The sequence below is a fragment of the Crinia signifera genome, chromosome 6 (genome assembly GCF_055691185.1).
Source record: "Crinia signifera chromosome 6, ASM5569118v1, whole genome shotgun sequence".
Classification (NCBI taxonomy): Eukaryota; Metazoa; Chordata; class Amphibia; order Anura; family Myobatrachidae; genus Crinia; species Crinia signifera.
This window is the reverse complement of record NC_139222.1, coordinates 178478121-178494053: the sequence shown is the minus strand read 5'-3', so window position 1 is coordinate 178494053 and position 15933 is coordinate 178478121. Positions and strand designations below refer to the sequence as shown.

Here is a 15933-nt window from a genome sequence, read left to right as displayed (position 1 = left end):
CTAACCCTGCACCCGCTCCCCATACACACTATACTATCACTGCTAACCCTGCACCTGCTCCCCACACACACACACTATACTATCACCGCTAACCCTGCACCCGCTCCCCATGCACACTATACTATCACCGCTAACCCTGCACCTGCTCCCCATGCACACTATACTATCACTGCTAACCCTGCACCTGCTCCCCACGCACACTACACTGTCACCGCTAACCCTGCACCCGCTCCCCATACACACTATACTATCACTGCTAACCCTGCACCTGCTCCCCACGCACACTACACTGTCACCGCTAACCTTGCACCCGCTCCCCATGCACACTATACTATCACCGCTAACCTTGCACCCGCTCCCCATGCACACTATACTATCACTGCTAACCCTGCACCTGCTCCCCACACACACACACTATACTATCACTGCTAACCCTGCACCCGCTCCCCATGCACACTATACTATCACCGCTAACCCTGCACCTGCTCCCCATGCACACTATACTATCACTGCTAACCCTGCACCTGCTCCCCACGCACACTACACTGTCACCGCTAACCTTGCACCCGCTCCCCATGCACACTATACTATCACCGCTAACCTTGCACCCGCTCCCCATGCACACTATACTATCACCGCTAACCTTGCACCCGCTCCCCATGCACACTATACTATCACTGCTAACCCTGCACCTGCTCCCCACACACACACACTATACTATCACCGCTAACCCTGCACCCGCTCCCCATGCACACTATACTATCACCGCTAACCCTGCACCTGCTCCCCACGCACACTACACTGTCACCGCTAACCTTGCACCCGCTCCCCATGCACACTATACTATCACCGCTAACCTTGCACTGCTCCCCATGCACACTATACTGTCACCGCTAACCCTGCACCCGCTCCCCACACACACACACTATACTGTCACCGCTAACCCTGCACCCGCTCCCCATGCACACTATACTATCACCGCTAACCCTGCACCTGCTCCCCATGCACACTATACTATCACTGCTAACCCTGCACCTGCTCCCCACGCACACTACACTGTCACCGCTAACCCTGCACCCGCTCCCCATACACACTATACTATCACTGCTAACCCTGCACCTGCTCCCCACGCACACTACACTGTCACCGCTAACCTTGCACCCGCTCCCCATGCACACTATACTATCACCGCTAACCTTGCACTGCTCCCCATGCACACTATACTGTCACCGCTAACCCTGCACCCGCTCCCCACACACACACACTATACTATCACCGCTAACCCTGCACCCGCTCCCCATGCACACTATACTATCACCGCTAACCCTGCACCTGCTCCCCATGCACACTATACTATCACTGCTAACCCTGCACCTGCTCCCCACGCACACTATACTGTCACCGCTAACCCTGCACCCGCTCCCCATGCACACACACTATACTGTCACCGCTAACCCTGCACCCGCTCCCCATGCACACACACTATACTGTCACTGCTAAACCTGCATCTGCTCCCCACACACACACTATACTATCACTGCTAACCCTGCACCCGCTCCCCGCACACTATACTGTCACCGCTAACCCTGCACCCGCTCCCCATGCACACACACTATACTGTTACTGCTAACCCTGCATCTGCTCCCCACACACACACTATACTATCACTGCTAACCCTGCAACCACTCCCCACACACTATACTGTCACCACTAACCCTGCACCCGCTCCCCATGCACACTATACTACAGCTATCCCTGCACCTGCTCCCCACACACCAGTGGCGTAACTATAGCTCCGCAGACCCCACGACGGCGGGGAGGCGCAGACTAAGTGTGCGCAGACTAAGTGTGGGCGCCAGGGGTCACCCCCCCCGGCATGAAGCACCAGCGCCGCAGTGTCATGGAACTGAAGCCCTGAGAGCGGACACTGTGGACGGAGGCAGTGTCAGCCGAGGCCGCTGAGAGAGAGCGCACACTCAGCCAATCAGCGGCCTATCTTTTGAATTGTGAAACTCTGCCGCCTCTCTCCATCTGCAGTGTCCGCTCTCAGCGCTTCAGTTCCCAGGCACTGCAGACGCCGCACCAGGTCCCCCGGCACCCTTCTGTCCCCTTAGCCGCACCCACAGGTATGGGGTACCACCTCGCCTCCCCCTGCCACCCTGGTATATCTGTACCAGTCATGATGGTGGTGGTGGGGGCAGGGGTGCCATAATTTTCCCGGCAAGGGGGGGGGGGCGCAGTATTTCTTGTTAGGCCACTGCCACACACACTATACTATCACCTCTAACCTGGACACACTCCCCTCATACACTACGCTATCCCCCTGCACTCACACACAGCATCGACAATAATCCACAGGCTAATTTAAAAAAAAAATCCTAATGTAGGATTTTGCTTGCCAAAAATCTGGCAGCAATTTTTTTCCACATAATTTGTATACACAACAATCAATATATACAAAATCTTTTTTGTGTATGCAAGAGGAGAGGAGCAGGCACTCCCTCTACCTTTCTGGCTCTCTCCTCTAATCCATGGGTCAGTCAGTCTCTCTTCATGATCACAGGAGGATACAGGCAGCTTCTCTTCTTCCTTCAGATGCAGCAGCCCCGATAAGCCCCGCCCCCTTTTTCACTCTTGTGATTGAAAGGAAACCTGGCTCCCTATTGGTCAACGGCAGCCATCTTTTTGTAGCCCGGCATGTGGGCAGTAATTTTCTGTTAGCTCCTGCCTGCCAGATCCTCCTATCGCTTAGCTGAGCTGCGCAGAGGAGTCAGGACAGCAGGAGCAGCATTCTCCTGCCTGCGCTGAAGCTCTGTAGCGGTGGCTGACTGCTGCCGCTGCCCGCTGCCACTGCACAACTGTGAGTGACAGTAGGGTTACCACCTAGTCCCTTTAATTCCGGACACATGTTAATTACACAGGTTCTGTGGCAGTTTAAAATCAGGTGAAGTGGAGTCTTGAAGTCAGCCAGCCACAGAACCTGTGTAATTAATATGTGTCCGGAATTTAAGGGACTAGGTGGTAATCCTAGAGTGACAGCTGACCTCTCTCTCCTACTCCTCCATTATACATTATACTACCCCTCTCCCACCCGTGCTCCGGCCCCCGCTCCCACCACTACACATGGGCAACCGCTGTCTAAATGTGTGTCCCCGGACCAGGGCCCCCCTCACAGGCCCGGGCCCAGGTAAAATGTACCCGCTCCCCTCCCCTCTCGGCGGCCCTGTGTGTGTACACACTAAAAGTGTAAGGAGCAGTGAGGGTGGGTGGAGGGAGCAGTGACGGCAGATGTAGGGAGCAGTGGGGGCCGATATAGGGAGAGTAATGCTGCCCATACATATGTGAGATATCACATGCAATCATTCGATTTCGGCCACATCTGGCTGATAAATAGAATGATTGCATGCATTTTGAAGCTGACATTGGACGCAATGCGCAAGCACGCCGATGGATGTCGCATCGATAAATATTATGAGCTGTACATAATATTTATCGAATTGAGCAATTTATCGCATGAGCAATCGCATGTGGTTTTTAACCACATGCGATTGCTCGAATGCAATCAGCGGCGGGTTCGGGGAGTGGGGACGGGATGGGGGCCAGAGCGCTGGCGGGTAGCCGGTACCTGGCTGGGAAGGCATGGCTGTGTAGCGGGGACAGGAGCGGTGGAGCTTTCAGGTGGCGATTCTAGGCAGCGGCAGCAGATGACTGAAACACTGGACGGCCCTCTGATTGGCTGAGGCCGCCCCTCTGATTGGCTGGGGCCGCTGAGAGCTCTCTCAGCCAATCAGAGGGCCGTCCAGTGTTTCAAAGTCACTGCTGCTGCTAAGTCCAGCTGCTGACAAGCTCTGGTCCCCCAACACAGCCCCACACCACCACTCTTCCAGCACCCGATGTCCATCACAGGATGGCATGAGACATCGGGTGCTGCACTGGGCACCACTTGATGCGATCAGATGCGATGGGACATCGCATCTGATCGCATAAGTGTATTATAGGTGGCCATACACACGCAGATTTATCTTCTGATCTGGCCGGTTGGAACAAAAACATGGTTATGGATGACAGCAAATGACAGTTGACCATTTGCTTGGAAATGCCGGAAAACTGACAAACTGTCACTCATCCATAAACATGTTTTTTATCCAACCAGTTAGATCTGAAGATAAATCTTACTAGTGTATGGGCACCTTATGGGCAGCATAAAAGTAATGGTAGGGGTCGGGGACAGTGTGAATGAGTGAGAGAGTGTGCTGCTGCTGCTGCTGCTGCTGCTGTTGCTGAGACGAGTGTGTGACAAACTAACTGACTAACTGTGTGGGTCAGGTCACATGCGGAAGTCAGTGAATGAGAAAGCGCTCTGCATCTTAGCCAATCAAAGCCGGGTACGATGGGAGCGAGGCGCGGCCCGCAAGCTCAGTCTCCTACAGGCTGAGTAATCAGGTACCGAGAAGACGGATCGGCCGATCGGAGAGGGATTGGTTGAGACTGCTGCTAACTAGGCGGCCCTAGGCAGAGACCGGAGACACCGGTGGCGCTGGCGGCGGGGACATGAGAAACGGAGGCGGTAAGCATAATTACGGGCAGAAACCTCATTAGCACGTTCTAGATGTGTCACCCTATGCTGTACTATGTCTTCCCCTGTGTCCTAGGTGTGCACACAGGATTTGTCCTTTCAGCTCTGGCATCACATGTTCTGTTGTCATGTTACACGTATCATAATATGTAATTAAATGCTTCTGAGTGACTGAGACTGTGGATGTGTTAGGGAATTAAACATGTCATGTTTCCATGTGACACCTACTCTGCTTTTATCATGGTCAGTATTATCATGTTTCCTGTCAGGGTCATAGGGGTCTACTGTATTTACCAAACCTTGGAGAGATAAAGTACCAACAACCAGTTCCAACTTGTAATCTTCCAAGCTCGGTCTGTAGTTTGGCAGCTAGGATCAGATTGGCTCCTTCTTTATCGCTCTCCTCCTAATAACTCTCTATCAGTACAGAGGTTCCCAATGTGGTCCACAAGGCATCCCAACAGTCCAGGTTTTAAATATATGCATACTTGTCCACAGGTGACTTAATTAGTACTACAGTAGATTTGGCTATCTATGCTGAGTTATGAACTGTTGGGGTGCCTTGAAGACTGCACATGGGAATCTCTGACTTAGTAAATAGACCCCATTTCTTTTGTAGGCCATTATTACATGTCTGTGTGATGGAGAAGCTGTCACCCTCTGCTGGAAGCCTGCCTACATCCAACATGTGACATGGAAAAGTGTCCCATTTTACAATGTGTGTGTGTGTGTGTGTATACCAGGTAACATGCCAGGAATAACTACCCATTGATATTTGTTCATTTAGTTTTTTTGAAGTGTCAGTATCTCAGCCCTGATGGGATGTAATATTTCAGCCAATGTGTGTAATTGTGTGAATAGATTCTACCAAATAGAGATCTCTCTCCCAGAGTCCTGGCAGCATTTGAGACCGTCGAGGCTGAAAGTCTATCATAAGAAGCAAAGCAGTGTTTTGTGTCTCCTTATAGGGCCTTTCAGAGCAGCAGCCCCTGTCTCAAACCTAGTGCATGAGCAACGTACAACATTGTTGTTGTTGTGTTTTTTTTTTCATATCAATATTAACATGATTTTCTTGTGTGGAAATTCCTATATTCTGTTCACCTATACATTTAAAATATTGATAAGGGACCTTCATTTGGCTATTCCCAGAATAACTCTTGCTAATCTGCTGACACTTCTCTGAGCTCAGTCTACATCTCTGTCATCAGTGGTGTCCAGAATGGGTAATTAAGCTGCATCCATAGACAATCAGGAGGGTTCAAGTTCAGAACATGGGTACCAGAGTAATTACTGGTGATTTCTTTTTTCTTTTTCCCCCCCTAAAAACAATGATTTTAGGAAAAAATCAGACTAGCTTCTGTCCTAATGAATTCCCTAAGTGGTAAATTAGTTTACTTCATATTCTGAATCAGTTTAGTTATAATAACCTCACAGGGCCACATTTTCTGAACTTGAACCCAACAGGAGTTGAGCTGTGTACACACAGCGCGATGTGTTATTCAATTTTGACTATATAGTCAAAATTGCCTAGCAAGATTAGCCAGAATTGCACTGTGTGTACACTGCTGGATATAGCAATGTGCGGTGTCCTTATCGCCAAGCCAAATAGACTGTGCGGTAAAGGCAATTTTGGCTAAGCTGCACATACAGTGTTTTTGTCCTATGACCAAATTGGCTTAGTCACAATCGCCTATGGCAGGGGTTCCCAATTTTTTTAGAATCACGGCACCCTATAGTAGCAGAATTTTTCCACGGCACCCCTAGGCCCCCCAAAAAATATATAAAATGAAGTAGATTGTGTTTATATGTGTTTCTTAGGTTCAGTTATGTGGTAAAGGGCAGGATTTGCTTCTGATTGTACATATTTTATGATTGGCAGCCACCATCACTGGTTTTGTCCACAAATAATTGATCATATATAATTTGAATTGGTCCTGGACCACCAACCCGTGGCACCCCTGTAAGTGTCCCGAGGCACCCCAGGGAGCCACGGCACACAGTTTGGGAACCACTGGCCTATGGGCTTAGCCAAAATTGGTTTAAGGTCTATACACACTGGGTGGATTTGCCCAGCATGTATGGACAACGATGATGGGGAAAAATCGCTGGGCTGGAAATCCACGCGGCGGGGCCATCAATGATGTTCATCAACGCTCACCACTCATCGCGGCCCCATACACACTGGGCAGCTTTTGAGCTGAAAGCTTGCACTCTCCATGGTTCAGGTACACTATTTTAATCTAACTCTATGCCCGCTCAGATTGTGAAGTAAGAGCAAGTTTGTTTTAAAGAAGATCATAGAAAACTCATGTCGACTTTGACATGTGGACTTTTTAAATGTTGGTATTTTGGCTATGTTAGTATTTTGACCAATGTCTGAATGCATTCCCCTGCCATACATATAAAAGGGTCACTCCCTATAATAGTTATGCATGGACATTTTAATTTTACCCACATCCGTACATGATGAATCACCATAAGTAGCACTTATTACTGTACTTTCATTTTGAAACAACACGTGATCAGGAGAATTGCTACTTAGCTTTCAATGTTTCATGTGATTACGACTGGCATTCTCCAAATGCACCTCAATCATTTGGCTTTTAAAGTCCATTTAACCTGCGATGTTGTTCTACAAGTAGCCGACTTCCTGTTTGTAATCCCATTGAAGGACACTACAGCAAGCCCGTCCCCATCCCAATATGCCTAGTAAGACAGCAGTAGTTTGCACAAAGCTACACATCAATATTATTCATCTTTCTTAAAATTTATTATGGAATAAATAAAGAAATGACATTTATTTTTAAATATGTTATGTTTTTGTCACAGTATGTAAACTTTTCCATGTATGTCTGAGCATGAAATTTCCTGCCTGATTTGTTGTTGTTGTTGTTGTTGTTGTTGTTGTTTATTTACATGGCGTTACAAGGGTTCTGCTGTGAGTAAAGAATACATAAATGAGCAAATAACAAATAAGGAATTACAGTATAAGGAAATGTAGGATAAGTATATGGCAAATAAATACCATTGCAGCAGGGGACAGGACACTGAAGCAATTTCTAGGGTGGCAGGGATACTGTATAATCTTTCCCACTGCAGCTCTTAAACAGTAATTTGCCGGTTTTTTTTAGCCCTTTTAAATGGGTAGAGCTGCAGTGGGAAAGCTCCAGTACCTGTTTAACAAATACTGGTATTTGATAACGGGTAAAAAGCAGTGTTTTACCCATTTAAGAGCCATTTTTTTTGTCAGTCGGAAAGGGTCTTAAACGGTATTTAGTAATAATAATAAAGGTTAAGAATATGATTGGCTGATGACTGTACACACCACATCCTGTGGGGCAAGAAATATGACAGCCCATGTTTACTATGGGTTTAAACGGGTTTCTTTGTGGTTTAAACGGGTACAATGTGATGTGACAAAAAACGGTATATAAATGGCAATTTACCGTTTTAAGAGCTGCAGTGGGAAAGGGTCTTTATGGCTCTTACCCGTTTAAAGACCCGTTTACAAATACCAGGTCATTACAGTGGGAAAGCAGCATAAAATCACATGAGGAGAGCGGGTCCTTCACACAAAGAGCTTACAGGTTTTTTGTCCTTTATCTTATATATTGAAACTGAAAAAAAAACATATTATAATAGCTTATTATTTACTGATAATGTCACTTTTTGTAAATATTTAAAATGATTCGCAGCAGAATGCTGTCACGGCAACTGGAGATCTGTACTTTGCACCCTCATTTGTTTTGTATTTTACAATACACCGATAGCTCATTATGGGAATGTTGCTTTTAAATCCCGTTTTGTTTTTGCTGGACTGACCATTAATCGTGTAAACTTGTGATCTAATCTTCTCAATTGTTTAAAATCCTGGTGAGGAGAAGCTTTTGTAACTAGACTACGGAAAACGGTTGAAAGGTCTTCTACAGTATCTAGGTAGACAGTCAAAAGGTGGACATGCAATAGTCCAACATTGACATAGGGTCGATACATTAAATGGTCGACATGAGTTCTTTTTTTGTTTTTTTTTCCCACAATGTTTTTCACTTTTTGGAATTTTTCATACTTTACCCTTTACATGGACTACAATTGAAAACGGTGAAGTGTGCTGAAGCATGACGAGCGAAGTGCTACACTAGTTGGGGGTCTTTGTTAACATTGACACAAAACGTGAAACTCATGTTGACCTTTTCATGTGTACTCCGACCAGTGGCGAGAGCAAAGAAGCTCTGTGAAGGCTTGGTGGCTCGGGGCATTTGCCGCAGGTTCTATTCTCCCTCTATGAGGGTTGTGGTCCTCCACAAGGGAGAATAGCCCCTGTTAGTCTGGCTCCCGACTGTCAGGCATTTGAGCAATCGGGCGCCAATGCCGGTATACTGTCATCCGGCACCCCTCCCACAGCCATTGTCTGACTAATACACGGCTGCGGCTGTTAGTGGGATGAATGGTCTTGATTAAAATATTTTGTACTTTGAAGGTCTTTGTGTTAATCACAAAGTACATGTGTTTAATCTCGAGATAAGGCAGCTTGTTTTCTATGGTGTGAAACACAAACTCCACAGTTGGCTGTAAATTCTAATAATTCACACAAATCGCAGACTCTACATTATATACTCTGCAATTAGTATGTAAAGCCTATCGGTGGCTTGGAAAATGTTTGCAAGCCTTTCCTTCCCTCAGTTGTGGCCCTTCTTTAATAAAAAAAGAAACAGTTGAATTATGACTATATAGTATGCACTGGTCAGTCATTAGTCGCCATAGTATTTTATGTAAGAGCCAAAGTCCACTGCAGGTTAAATCATACTGGAAATTAACCATGTGTGGTACTGTAGAGATTTACCCATAATGCATTATGCTGCAAGAGATTAGACTTCACCCCGGTGATAACACAAATATATGAGCGCCACATGATCTTGCTGCTGGTTAAACAACACACATTATAATCATACATCTTATCCGGGAGTATAGGCATGTGCTCGCAGGCATATTACAACAGTTGCCGAAGGTATGTATCTGGGTGTACTCCTCATCATAGGCTATTATTTTGTACTTTACACTTCTACATACAATAGGATGCTATATATGTTGACAATGTGTTGTTACTGAGCAATAACTGTCTTGGAATTATGTAATTCTGGGTCTATGGGGGTCATGCATAATTTGCTGACACGTATGTTTCTTTAAACAGGGCAGGGTAAATCTCAGAAGCGGTGTTCCGCAATTACAGTACTTCTGTCTGATAGTAAGGGATATAAAGTCTCCACTCCTGCTGGCTTCATTTATTGTCCAACTGGTTCCTAATCCTGTTTGCTTTACCTGTATTATAATAATCTATTGTTACAGGTCAGGATTAACAACATTGTAGCGTCAGAGCGATGTTACATTCTGCATTTAATGTCATTTTATTCAAATAAACAAAACCTTTTACATTGCTGTTCGTATTCCCTTTTCAGACTGGGAATATCCGGATTACAATATGATAGTGAAGTGTAATGGCAGAGTGTAATCTGTCCTGACAATTTATATAAATGATGGAGAGCAATTCAGCAGACATTCTAGTAGTAGAAACGAAAGATGGCCTCTTACACGGTATGTAAAAAAGAGGGAGGAGACCAATTCTGCAGATATTCTAGTAGTTTCATTTAGAGAATAGATATGTTTTCTCTGAAAGGAATTCAGAAGTTGCTTATTACACAATGTCCAAATTCTGGGAAAGTTCATCCCACATATTTATTTACTGAATGTCACAGTTTTTTTTTTTTTTTAGGAACTTTGCGCTACAGCACAGTATAAAACATAACTGTATACCCAGAATTATATTGTGACATACTGCACTCAGCGTACACAAGCATTTGCACAGCTTATCATTGTGACTGTCACGTTGCCCTGGCACAGGGTGGAGGCATCATTCCTCTCAGCCTTCATTAAGCACAATATATGTTGCCAATTGTTGACCCACAATCCTCACTCTGGCACATTTTATTGTTTGTCTCAGATTTAATGCCAGCAAAAGCTGTGTTTCTAACCAGAATTGTGATGACTAATTCTGGGTCGTGTGATTATTCATAACATAAAAAGCACTCTAGACTGCTTCTTCTGAAGGAGGATTATTAGTAGATGTGAAATAACTCTTTGTATCATTTGAATTGCACTGCAACCAATTTCCCTGTGTACTTCTTGACTCTGGAAGTGTCCTGATCTTGTCAGCTCTCTTCTACACCATGTCTGGGTAACAGAGGATTTATATTTCCCCGTATTGATTAGAAACTAAGCAGGCAGACAGAGTTGCTGATGGCTTTAGCACTAGGATATCATTTTCTAAAGATGGCAAAGAAACATTCATTCTTCTGTTTACAGATCGGTATATGCGATGTATCAAACATGTAGTTGCTGTGTGTAATCTGGATGTGCAGATTAATATAATATACAATTTCAATGAAAAGTCCAATAGTTATGGCTGTATAGAGTACAGAACATTTTGTAATTTTATTCTTTGTTAAACCATACCTCCCACCCATCCCGACATTAGCGGGACAGTCACGGTTTTCAGGGCCTGTCCCGGTGGTCCACCCGTGGACCGCAGTGTCCTGCGGGAGGTATAAGTCAATGCCTGATGTGTAGCGGACCGCATAGCTGCTGCCTGCCGCTCAGCACTGCGATCAGTGGAGTGCATGTAGCATGCATGCGCGCACTATAAACACTGGAGTAGTCAGCTCGCCCTATAGCAGCTATGTTTAGATGCTACTAGAGGGTGAAGTGACCTGGGATCCTAGTTGCCAAGCGCACTTTGCTTTGGCCATGACCCCTTCCCAATTGGCCATGCCTCAAAATGTTGGCGCTCGCACTTTCCCTCTTTTATAGGGTGAAAAGTTGGGAGGTATGGTTAAACTCTCCTTAATGCAGGTGACAGTCTTTCAAAATGAGGGGAAGAACATGGATTCCACTGGTGGTAAATGAGAAACGGGAAACCGATCCACCAGATATACTAGTACTGGTGTAAAAATAATTGATTTGGAGGAGGCAGGTTTAGCAAACGTACTTATTTTAAATGTATTGACTTATGAATAGAATGTAAATGAAGGATTTTAGTAGTGGAAGATGACTCCCTGTTTAAATTCAAGGGAGGAGACTTTTTTTTTTTTCTTCAGACATTTTTGTGGTAATGTAAAAATAAAAATGACCTACCCCTGATTATATGTGGAAATAAGATGAAGGAGATAGTAAGGAAATCTTTTCATCATGTTAAAAAGAAAGATTGATGCTCTGACATTGTAGCTTTGGAGTGAGAGAAATTTATTACAGGTACTTACATATGGTTCATATGTTCTCTATAGGCCATAATTTGTTATTCAGGTTTAGTTATGTAGAGATTGAGTATCCCTTATCCAAAATGTTCGGGACCAGAATCATTTTGGATAACGGATTATTCCGTACTTCGGAATATTTTTATATTTGAATGAGGTATCTTGAGCTATCTTGCATTTATGTTGTATAAGCACATCACACACATGAAATGCACACAAATATATTTTATTTGTGCATGAAACAAGGTTTGTGTACAATCTCAGGCACTGAATTTGAATGCCAAGCAATCATGACCTTGCACTTATTTAGTGCCAGTTACATATCATGCCCTCCAGTAGTGCCAGTTACATATCATGCCCCCCCAGTAGTGCCAGTTACAGATGTAGCCAGTAGGTTTTAGCAAAAAAACAAGAAAAAAAAAAAGTACATTCTGGAGACTATGGTTTTTGGAATAATTTGGATAAGGGATAATCAACCTGTATTACAATGTTGTAGCATACTTCAGGGGGCGGTGGGCTGAATGGCTCATCTTTAGACCTTGTTCCCAGCATAGGGCAACACCTGCCATTTGTGGGTCTGGGGAAAGGGGGTGAAGCTAAATGACAATCCAATCATTTACCCCTGCCCCCTTCCCGTGGCTCTCCCAATTGTTGCAAAGTAACATTCAATCCTGCCCGCTTCACTAGGAAGCAGTGAGGATGCAGAATAGCTGCCTACTCTTCCAGGGCTCTGCAGGAATACCCCAAAAATAGCTTCTGGGCATGTAGGCAAGTATGTGTTGTAGACATCATAACAAATAATATATGGGGTATAGGTAGTCAGAATTAATGCTTAGATAAACTAAACTAGACCCTAAACTTCTCATTGACACACAAACAAAAAATTGAATATTTACCATATGAAAAACTGAATGTAAATCATGTTTCATTTCTATCCTCGGTCAAAGGGTTCTGGAACAAACTACTCACACCCGTAGAACCCACATGAATGGATCAGTGTAGGCCTGTTTATCTTCCTGATAAAACAATGAGGATGTATATATCCTCTGGTAATGATGGCCATTTGCAGTTGCTGCTAGCTTGCTCCATTGTACTCACTAATGATGTGGGTCTCTTCCCCCTAGGCTGCGAATGGATGTTTATGCAAAACAACCATTCGTAGCCATGCGGGCGAATGTGCCCTGTGAGGAGTGGCGGGTGGCAAAGCGAGCGGCAGGTGGGCTTTAAAAGACACACAGCGCTACAAGTCAACCAGAATAAGGTCCTAAGTATTCACATCTCTGATGTCCTTCGTCTTGCCTGGGAAACTCTTTCCATCATGTTCAACATAGACCCAGTCACCAACGTTAACTACATCATCTTAAGTCACTACAATCTTTTAGGAGCATAAATCTATTAAAACACTTGCAGTTATGTTAATTTAATATTTATGCATTGTGACCTATATTTCATGAAGTTATATATAACATACACACACTCTCAATGAACAAAGGCAGGACTCTACAGACTTGGTATAGGTAAAAATTATTTTAATCCTACGTCACGTTTCAGGGTTGTTACCCTATCGTCAGGGACAGCACTCAATGTGCTAACACACAAAGACATACATTTATACCCCTCCCATGTGCATCAGTAACCCTAAAATTGCCAATCAGAGAAGTAGAGGAGCCGTGATGTCATCTGGTGGTGTCCACTACAGGGGGATCTGTACACTGGGGCTGACTCAGACTTGATTGCAGGAGAGAGGAGGGCTGCCCCTGTGCACGGCTGTGAATGGCTTTGCAGCTGTGCAAAGAGGGGGAAATCCACTAACCATCAAATGGATCCCCCCTTTCCCCATTTACATCGATGTGTAAGTCAATATTTACTCGGAGCTGCGTTGGTTATGGGGAGATTGGGGCCGAGAGGCCTTCCTTCCCAACGGCTGGGCCCATCTGCGCTTTTGTTCATCACTCCCAGAAACGCTGGGATGCCACCCATGAATGCAGGCTGGCTGTTGGCCAATGTACAGCCTGCTAACACAGGTTGTCGCTGGCTGTGACAACACAGAGGATTCTCACTGCTGTCAGGGCGGAATAGGGCCCACTATGTTGCTGATTGTCACACAGCCAGCAGTCTGGTCATCATGAATGATTGGAGAAATCATTGTCCCCACGCCTCATTCACACCACCTGCACCGTTGCCTAGAAGCTGCATACTGTACAGATCCCCCTGTAGTGGCGCCACCGGATGATGTCACAGATCCCACGAGTAGTTTTCAGACTTCTCTGTTTGTCGCCACACAGGTGAGGGCAATTTTATACCCCTGGGGAGGGGTATAAAATGTATGTCTTTGTGTTTCAGCACCTTGAGTGATGAGGGGGTTAAAACCTAAAACATGATGTCAAATTTAAGGACTTTTTATCTATACCAAGTCTGTGTAGTGCTGCCTTATTTTATTGGTTGTTCCAGTATCATTCAAGATACAAGGAGTGCACCCCAGCATATACAGTAACCTCATTAGGTCGACATGGGGGTTTTCATTTTTTTTTTTTGTGCCGACAGTTAGTATTTCATGCCCTACCATCCATTAGGGTGTGGTGGGAGAATTAAATAGTGTGCTGAGCGTAGCATGGCGAGGGGACGCGGTGCTACGATTCAGTGTCCATGTCGTCTGTGTCGAAATTCGGGACAAAAAAGTGAAAAACCCCATGTCGACATTTTGAATGTCGACCTAATGCTTGTGTTGATCTAATGACCCTGTTAACCTTCCTGTCGAACTTAAATCATGTCAACCTACATGCTGTAAATCTAGTGACCATATCCCATCTGAACATCCAGTCAAATCTGACTATTGCCTGCAACTACATATTCGACAAGTGTCTGAGTGATGTCGCAACATCTAGTACAATAAACAGGGAGTCCTCAACTTCGGATAAAGAAATGCGCAAATCACATAAAAAAGAATAGCAGCTGACCAGAGGTCTGGCCTCCTAGTGGCCGACTTTCCCTAGTCGGTAAGTTTAATGTTAAGAGTCAATATCCAAGGATATTATCAGGGGTCAATCCTCAACAGGCAGCGCTTAAATATCTACCATACATCCCTTAGGGATAATAGGCGTCTCCTCTTCTCCGTAATCGACAGACACACAGGGAGGGGTACCCGGATATCAGGAAACTCTTCACCAATTTAAACATGTCTTTAACAATATGGTTCTGTGTTTTAGTGCTAGATCATCTGGCGGCATGTATAATTATTCTAGTGTTCATTCTAGCTCCCGTCAGCTTTGGAAACCCATGCAGTTCCTGTTCCCTGCCTGGGGTGTCACTGTCTGCTGTGGTATTTCTAGCACAGGTCTGGTTTGCATATCAGTACTGATATACAGACCACACTGTGCTAGAAGCACTACAGCAGACTGTGACACCACAGGCAGGAAAGAGGAACTGCATGGGTTTCCAAAGCTGGCGGGTGCTAGAATGAACACTATAATGTGTTCCTAGATTTAAAGCTTCATTCACCTTTTGTGACTATTCTGTATTGCTGTGTAATTGCTTTATACAAACCTAAATTGTGTTGTGTTAGGATATTAGTATTGGATTTCTCCTGAAACAAGTGGTGTTTAGATGTAACATTATTATTATTAGCGGTAATATTACCAGTTTAGATATTGGGCAGACACGGGCAACACGGACTGTGTATTGGTTAGCATTACTGCCTCACAGTATTCAAGACGTGGGTTTAATTCCCACCATAGAACGTACTATGTGGAGTTTGTATATTCTCACTGAGCTTGATTGGGTTTCCTCCTGGGTACTCTTGTTTACTGCCACAATCAAAAAATAAACTGGTAGGCTAATTGTGGTAGGGAATGTAAGCTCCACTGGGGCAGGGGCTGATGTGAATGGCAGAATGTGTGTGTTATATAAATAACTGATAATAATAATAAATAACATCTATTCCGCACGGTGATTTGTTGTATCACAGTCCAAAAATTGCCAACCAGTCCACTTCCTGTAACAGTTGAATTGACTTTAGTCCCATCATTTGCTGGTTGGAAGGGGCCATGATAAAAT

At 44.9% G+C, this 15933-nt stretch overlaps 2 protein-coding genes across 4 annotated transcripts in view; one reads left to right on the top strand and one right to left on the bottom strand.

The window, feature by feature from the left end:
* Nucleotides 1-2598, bottom strand: part of LOC146008704 (ABC-type organic anion transporter ABCA8-like) — a 230709-nt gene extending 228111 nt beyond the window's left edge. The window contains exon 1 of the mRNA XM_083148276.1: nt 2508-2598. The gene's annotated coding sequence lies outside the window, so the exon portion shown is untranslated. The remainder of the gene's footprint in view (nt 1-2507) is intronic.
* Nucleotides 2599-4409: 1811 nt separating this feature from the next.
* TEX2 (testis expressed 2) overlaps nt 4410-15933 on the top strand; it is a 70206-nt gene continuing 58682 nt past the window's right edge. For 2 of the 3 annotated variants that reach the window (XM_083148274.1, XM_083148272.1), the window contains exon 1: nt 4410-4567. The gene's annotated coding sequence lies outside the window, so the exon portion shown is untranslated. Of the gene's footprint in view, nt 4568-9461; nt 9582-15933 lie in introns of those variants that run through there. The other variant, XM_083148273.1, reaches the window with a different exon arrangement.